Source organism: Colossoma macropomum, unplaced genomic scaffold (assembly GCF_904425465.1).
Source record: "Colossoma macropomum unplaced genomic scaffold, Colossoma_macropomum, whole genome shotgun sequence".
Taxonomy (NCBI): domain Eukaryota; kingdom Metazoa; phylum Chordata; class Actinopteri; order Characiformes; family Serrasalmidae; genus Colossoma; species Colossoma macropomum.
The window spans coordinates 7,195-15,586 of record NW_023496000.1 but is presented as its reverse complement, the minus strand read 5'-3'; the positions used below and the strand labels follow the sequence as shown (position 1 = coordinate 15,586).

The 8,392-nt window shown below is 37.3% G+C and overlaps 1 pseudogene; it reads right to left on the bottom strand.

The window, feature by feature from the left end:
* Positions 1 to 6,357: 6,357 nt before the first annotated feature.
* On the bottom strand, positions 6,358 to 8,121 carry LOC118803918 (annotated as a pseudogene).
* Positions 8,122 to 8,392: the final 271 nt, after the last annotated feature.

Sequence of the window (8,392 nt, the reverse complement as noted above, 5' to 3'; positions counted from 1 at the left end):
ACACTGGCAGACAGGTTCTATTAAAATAACGTTTTGATTCAACAGGTCTGGTAGTAATCATGCCTGGGTGTGAACTGAACCCAATAATCGGCTGAATTTAGTTAACTGGTTGATTTAGTAGCTAAGGGGCAATTACTTTTTCTCATATGGCCTGGTAGATTTGAACAGCAATTTTCTTTCAATAAATGAAATCATCATTTAAAAACAGCATTTTGTGTTTACTCAGGTTATCTTTGTCCAATATTAAAAGTAGATGTTCTCTGGCCCACAGATTTGTTGAGACTTGTTTATGGTCCTTTTAGTGGCCTAGTATGATGCCCCTGCACTATGATCATAATGCTTAGCCTTTTGCATATTCTTTGTTTTGACTTAATCATGTGTCTTGTTTTTGCTTGCCAGCTTTGGTACCCATGGAAACCAGCCTTACCCAGATAAACTGAGATAAACTGAGATTCCTGCAAGATTTATCATAATTTCTATAAAATTCATGACGTGTTTAATATCAAATTAAATATGAAATATGTCTGAAACAATGAAAAATGTTTTTAAGTTGTATGACCCACCAGTTGCATTATTAGGACAAGATATAAACTTTATTTCTAATATTAGAGGACAAGCCTAGTGGGAACAGTGGATTAAAGGACAAGCCTAGTGGGAGCTGACATAGGCAAGGCAAGACAAGTTTATTTATATAGCACCTTTCAAACACTGTAGTCATTCAAATTGCTTTAAAAATAAGAAAATACAAACACAATTCAAATTAAAATTTAAAAGGTAATGCAAAGAAGTATAGAAATTAAAAGCATGACTGAAACATGATTAAAACTATAGATTAAAAAGAGAAGAAATTAAACATTAAATTTGAAATTAAATTAGAATAAAAAATGCCATTGTCAAACAGAAGTGCAGTAGAGCTAATAGAGTTTTAAAATGAACTGAAAGCTGCTCAAATAGTAATGTTTTCAGCCTGGATTTTGAAGTTTCTAGTGTCGGTGCTCTTCTAAACACTTCTTCTTACCTTCAGCAGGACTAACTGACTAGTTCTTAAAGATCTGAGAATTTTTCTTGACTCATATTGCTGCAGCAGATTTCATTAAGACATTAACAGACAATTTATATTGTCAAAGTCTGTTCTGTAACTTACTGGTAGCCAATGTAAGGAGTAAAGAATGGAAGTTAGGTGTTCCTTTCTTTTACTTTTAGTGAGAATTGTGGCAGCTGCATTTTAAATCAACTGAAGCTGTTTTTTTTTTTGGGGAGTCCAGTTAGGAGACACTTACCATACTCAGTTCTGCTAGAAATAAAGACGTGGATGAGTTTCTTCAAGTCTAGATAGTGAGAAAATCTCTAATCTTGTTGATGTTCTTAAGATGATAAAATTCTTAGTAATGCTTAGTTTAGTAACTGCTTTGACATGACTGCTCAAACTGAGATCAGAGTCCATTAGTATACTAAGGTTACAAGTTAATTCTTTATATTTAAGAATCGCTTGAATCCACATTGCCAGCTATTCTGTGCCTGAAATTTGAAATTAGTCAGTAATTATTTAATAGTGTTATTTCTGGATTTTTCTTTTTTAAGAAAGGCTTTACAACTTCAGTGTTTAATCTGTTAGGAAACACTCCCAAAATGAGTGAGATGTTTACTATCTGAAATGTGTTTGCTGGAATTGAGGAAGAGACACATTTTGGGGCCAACTCAATATGATTTCAGCACTACATTAATTTAACCAAGTTTCAAATCACAAATGACAAGTGTTCCCTCAGTTCTCTTTAATCCTCATATGTAACAGCATCCCAAACATATTCCAGTCTGTGCAACTGAAACAGTCTTGCATGGTTTTTGTGACTATTTTTATTTTTATTTCAGTAGTGGTTAAAATATGGCTATCAGCAGCACAGAGGAGTGCTCCTCACTCACTCCTCATTAGATGGTTCCACTCAATCACACAATCATGTACTGGCCTGCAGGACCCTCCAAAGACCAAACAATAAAATAAAACAATGCAGCAGGCTACAATACATTGTTGACCTATATCTATACAACATCCACATACAATAGTCAATAGTATAAAATCTAGTTGCTAACAGAATTTCAGTGGTGATTGTAGTTGATATACCTATCCACGTCCACACTGGGAGAGGCCTAAAGGTTATAATTACTGTGTGTGTGTGTGTGTGTGTGTGTGCGCGCGAGTGTGTTTGTGTGAGAGATCTATATCTATAATGAAAAAGTGAGGATCTCACCTCAGTTTCTCCAGTTTACAGTGTGAATACTTCAGCAGAGTCCAGCAGAGAGCAGCTTCACTCCTGAAACCTGCAGTTTATTGTGAATGAGATCCAGTTCTCTCAGACTTGAGTCAGAGCTGAGAGCTGAGACCAGAGCTGCACAGCTTTTCTCTGTGAGATTACATTTACACAGTCTGGAAGAGAAATGATGACACACACACACACACACACACACACACACACACACACACACACACAAAGTTTGTAATTCTCAATGCCCATTGTCAGCTTATTCACCACAGCCTTTAGCCATGATTATTTAGACACATACAAATATTAGCAGTGTAACTTCATGAGTCAGTGCATCATATCACCATACATAGTTGACATTTTATTTTTCTCAAAACTGAAACAGTAAAATTAGACCAAGTTATCCATATCTGTGGAAAAATATATATACTTTAAAAAGGTAATAATTAAATGTCACTTAATTTACAGAGATTTATTCAGTCAATACCTCCATATCTGTCACTTTCTCTATTGAAACTTCTCAAAAACTATCACGAGCTTATAAAACAATTAGTAATCCAAGGCTAGGACTTTCCTTACTTTATCTACCATTGACAGAGGTTTGCAGTTACCTAATTTTGAATGATATTACAGGAGACTATAAATATATGGATCTATGTTTTATTTCATGACAGAACCTACACCAAATCGATCATTAATTGAATCACATTACATAAAAAATCTAAGATTAAAGTTGTAGCTTTTCTCATGTGAAGGTAAGATATTTCTAAAAAAAAAAAAATTGTCTCTTAAAAATATATATTTTTCATATTTTTATTCCATGAATCATTTGATGATATTATGCACCACAGAGGGTGAAATACCTTCCTGCAGTCACTCATTGAGGAGTGTTGTTCTTTAACTTTGGGACTATTTGGACTTTTGTGGTGAATCGACTCATTTTTGCTAATAAAGGACTCAGTCTTTCCTGCATGCTCTTTTTATAACAAAGTATGATTGTTTAAGTATGATTGTTTAAGTTGGATTTTTTTTCCATTTCCGGTCTTAAATTGCTGCATGACAACTTTTTAAAAAAACATTAAATATCTTATATTTGTACATAAATACAGGTGTGCCAGTCGCCTGAAACATGGGTACCATGACAGCCATGAGAGGTGGTGCCCAGGCCTCACACGCTGACAAGGGACAGCGGGAGGTGGAAGTCAGCCACGAGAGAGAGCGGGAGAATGATGATAGCCATGAGAGACATGAGGATGGCACTAAATTCCCAAACTCTGCCTCCAATGCTGCACCTCCTGTTCCACAGTGAGGCTGTGCAACTATGTATCATCTTCAATCTGGTGGAAGACCTGTGGATGGAGGCAGTGACGGGGAGGTGGAGCAACCAGGTTTTTCCTCTATTTACTCTTGGCTCAGGTGTTCACACTGCCTTAACGAGAGCCAGTTTATCCTAGCAAGGCTTTGGCAGCTTGGACACTTAAAAAAAGGAGGAGAGAGGGAACAAAGAGACAGAGGAGAGGGACGAGGAACAGCCACAGCAAATAATAAAAAAAATACTGATGAGCTGACTTTTCAAGTCACTCAAGATTTGTTTATTTTGTGTGTTTTGGGTATGAAAATATAGACAATGGCTCCTGAAACTTTCACCTCTGTCTCCAGCTTCCTTACTCCACAGGCCATGCTACAACAGGTCATTGTAGATTTATAAATCACTGCTTTCTGTTTTATTTGCATTTCACATACTGTTACATTTTTTTTAGGATTGGGGCTAATGATCTAAAACTCTTCCAAAACAAATGGCTAGACAGACTGTATATTACTCCATCCAAATTACACCACTTTAATATTCCAGATAATTCTTCACAGATGGCTTGAAAGTTAATAAAAAGAATCCTGCTTTAATTTCATGAAGCCAAAAGTGTACTTGAAAAAGGGAGAAATTCCTGGTGTTTCACAGTTTTTAAGAATAATGACATCAAGCTTTATGGACTGAGTAACATTTTATACAAAATCTATTAGTTCTTACATCTTTATTAACTATCAATGAACTAATAATGTATTTAGAGTTATTCATCATTAATTAATATACAATATTAACATAATTTCATAACAAACATATTAGCTCTTACTTTACAATGAAACCGCCACGTAATTATGAAATCATGTCTACTTATGTTAACATATTTCTACTTTATCCTTTCCTTTCTAATTAATTAAACATGTATGAGTTGGTCAGTTTTGTTTTAGTTTAATAAAAAGCAAGCACTGCAAGCAAAACTTGAAGCAAATGACACCAGATGGAGGGAAACTGAACATGACTGCTTCTTGTAACAAAGACAAGAGCAGAAATTCCTGGGAAAGGAGTAATAATAAACTACACAGGTGGAAACATTAATGATAAGGGGGGTTGCATGGAAGGAGATGGGAACAGGGAACAGGACACAGAATGTGTCTGAAAGTGAAGGCTGCAGTTGAGGTAGGAGAGACTTTGCTAGCACTGGTACACAGAAGCTCCTCCTCAGTGCTCACTCATGCACATTTGAAACAGCCTGAGTCTGGTGCCATTGACTTACATTAAAAGTAAAGTGTATATATATATATATATATATATATATATATATATATATATATGTATATATATATCATGCTGTCAGGACAAAACTTCGTATCTCTTTTTGTGACATAATTTAGAATCACCTTCACACCGTGTACAAATATCATGGTGATATCATGATTGAACCGATGGAAAATTGTCTGAAATTTTTTGGAACAAATCATTTGAAATAATATAAAAAAAAGTTATGTACACATTTCAAGCCTGCCTTTCTTTCACAGCACCTTTTTATGGATATTAGTATGATTCTTCATCTAAGATTTTTTTGTTTTGTTAAAGGATATGCTGTATTCATGAACGTTGCACGGAAACACTCATTATAATCTTTGAAAAGACAACTAAAACATTGTTAGAAAAACATCACTGGCACCAGTTGTGGCAATAGCTGTGTAGCAGCAATCAACCAAACAGCCAGAAGCTTATTTCACTGCCTTATATTCATTGCACAATTTCTAGCTATCTACACTCCAAAGTATTCATTTGTAGTGTTTGCTCATCTGTAACATTTGGTAAACTAACCATACGTTTGTGGATGTAAAATGTCAGAGAATATTTATTAACAAGGAGTGAATTAACAAGAGCAATGTCAAAGCCAGGCCAGATCAAAACCGTGAGTAGCAAAATGACAGATAGGGGTGACAGACTAAATAAGAAGTCCGAAAACATGTGATGGTCAAAGCTAATGTAAAAACAAGCCTAAACAACAGTACAAAAGGGGAATCCAAAAACAAGAAATGATAAAGAGAGAAAAATTCATAAACATGGAAAGATCAATCAAGAAAAAGAATGCTTAGTATGCAACTGACAGGGATAGCAGAGTGGAGACCCGGAAATGTCTGTCTTCTTAAGCAGATCACTCAGCTACCTCATACATCGATCAGGCATAACATTATGACCACCTCCTTGTTTCTATGCTCATTGTCCATTTTATTAGTTCCACTTACTATATAGGTGCACTTTGTAGTTCTACAATTACAGACTGTGGTCCATCTGTTTCTCTGCATACTTTGTTAGCCCCCTTTTACCCTGTTCTTCAGTGGTCAGGACCCCCATGGACCCTAACAGAGCAGGTACTATTTGGGTGGTGGATCATTCTCAGCACTGCAGTAACACTGACATGGTGGTGATGTGTTAGTGTGTGTTTTGCTGGTACGAGTGGATCAGACACAGCAGTGAGTGGGGCACAGGTTAAAATGTTAAAAAATGGACCAGTTGTATTTTAAACATTAATACTGATAGCTTGTTTTTATTTTTCTTGTCTAGTTGTCACTAATGGCAATGAAATCAAACTTCTATAAAGGTTCAGTCAGACTGACAGGACTGAGCATGATTTAAAGACATACAGGCTAAATATTATTTTTCATTCTCAGTACAGTATAATATGGTGTATGACACTAAACCTTGGGTTAAAAAAAATAAACACTAAACCTTGGGTTAAAAAAAATAAACACTAAACCTTGGGTTAAAAAAAATAACAGGAAATACTCACACAGCTCTTCTGGATGGTTTGACCACTGGCAAAAGCCTCAGCATACATTTCTCTGATCTGTCATATTTATGCAGATCAAACTCATCCAGCTCTTCTTCTGAGTTCAGCAACACAAACACCAGAGCTGACCACTGGGCAGAAGACAGTTTAACTCCACGGAGACAGTAAAGCCCTCTGTTCAGGTATGTTTGGACTTCCTGCACTAGAGAATGGTCATTCAGTTCATTCAGACAGTGGAACAGATTGATGGATTTCTCTGGAGAGGGTCCCTGATCTTCTGCTTGATGTACTGGACTGTTTCCTTTTTGCTATGAGAGCTGCTTCCTGTCTGGGTCATTAGGCCTCGTAAGAGAGTCTGATTGGACTCCAGTGAGAGGCCCAGAAGGAAGCGGAGGAAAAGGTCCAGGTGTCCATTCTCACTCTGTAAGGCCTTGTCCACTGCAGCATTGATGAAGCTTGACATTTTATACTCTTTGAAAATAACAGAGAGATCAGTGGTCAGCTGTATTGGTATGTCTTTGCTGATGAAGGACAGAAATGCATATAAAGCAGCCAGAAACTCTTGAATGCTCAGGTGCACAAAGCAGAACACCTTCCCCAGGTGCAGCCCGAACTCCTCTCTGAAGATCTGGGTGTACAATCCTGAGTACATGGACACTTCTCTGGTATCAATGCCACACTCTCTCAGGTCTTCCTCATAGAAGATCAGATTGCCTTTTTCCAGCTGTTGGAAAGCCAGTTTTCCCAGTGCCAGAACATTCTTTCTAGTCTGCTGAGGATCAGTGTCACATTTCCTATGGTACTTTTGGTCCTTGTGTTTGATCTGAAAGATCAGGAAGTGGGTGAACATCTGAGTCAGAGTCTTGGGGATCTCTCCACTCTCTGCTCTGCCCAACACTCTCTCAAGAACAGTGGCTGCAATCCAGCAGAAGACTGGGATGTGGCACATGATGTAGAGGCTTCTTGAGGACTTCATGTGTGAGATGATTTTATTGGCCAGGCTCTGGTCACTGAGTCTCTTCCTGAAGTACTCCTCTTTCTGAGGGTCACTGAACCCTCGTATCTCTGTTACCAGGTCAACACACTCAGGAGGGATCTGAGTGGCTGCTGCTGGTTGAGAGGTTATCCAGAGGAGAGCAGAGGGAAGCAGATTCCCCTTGATGAGGTTTGTCAGCAGCACATCCACTGAGGCTGAATCTGTTACATATAACAAGCTCTCATTGTTCTGGAAATCTAGAGGAAGTCGACACTCATCCAGACCATCAAAGATGAACATGACTTTGTAAAAATCACAGTTTATTTTTTTTGATTAGTTTTATTCTTGGGTAAAATTGATAAAGAAGATCCATCAGATTAAACATTTTCTCCTTCATCAAGTTCAGCTCCCTAAAAGGAAGTGGAAATAAGAGGACATGCTGATTTGCTTTTCCTTCAGCCCAGTCCAGAATAAACTTCTGCACAGAGACTGTTTTTCCAATTCCAGCAACTCCTTTATTCAGCACAGTTCTGATGGGTCTGTCTTTAAAGAGGTCGTTGCATTTGATGGGTTTCTCCTGTGTTGCTGGTCTCCTGGATGCTGCCTCAATCTGTCTGACCTCATGTTCATCATTGACCTCTCCACTCCCTCCCTCTGTGATGTAGAGCTCTGTGTAGATCTCATTCAGCAGAGTTGATGTTCTATGCTGGGAGATTCCTTCGTTAATTCTTTTATATTTTTTCATTAGTTTGGATTTGAGCATTTTCTGACATACAGGAGCCATTCCTAATAAACACAAACATTGTGATGATGAACACTGTTCTCTATGTTCAGTAACCACAATATCATATCCAGCATTTGTCAAACTTCATTACACTCCTAATTTACCTCATACTTTCAGAAATGTGATCAAACATTTGAAAAGCTAAACATACAGAAACATAATTTCTCTCTCCTGCTCATATAATAACATTCATTAAAATGTGAATGGTAAAAACCGGTCCTAGATCAGAGAAACCAACTGTGTTCCCATCATGCACTCTCAAGAAAGCAAA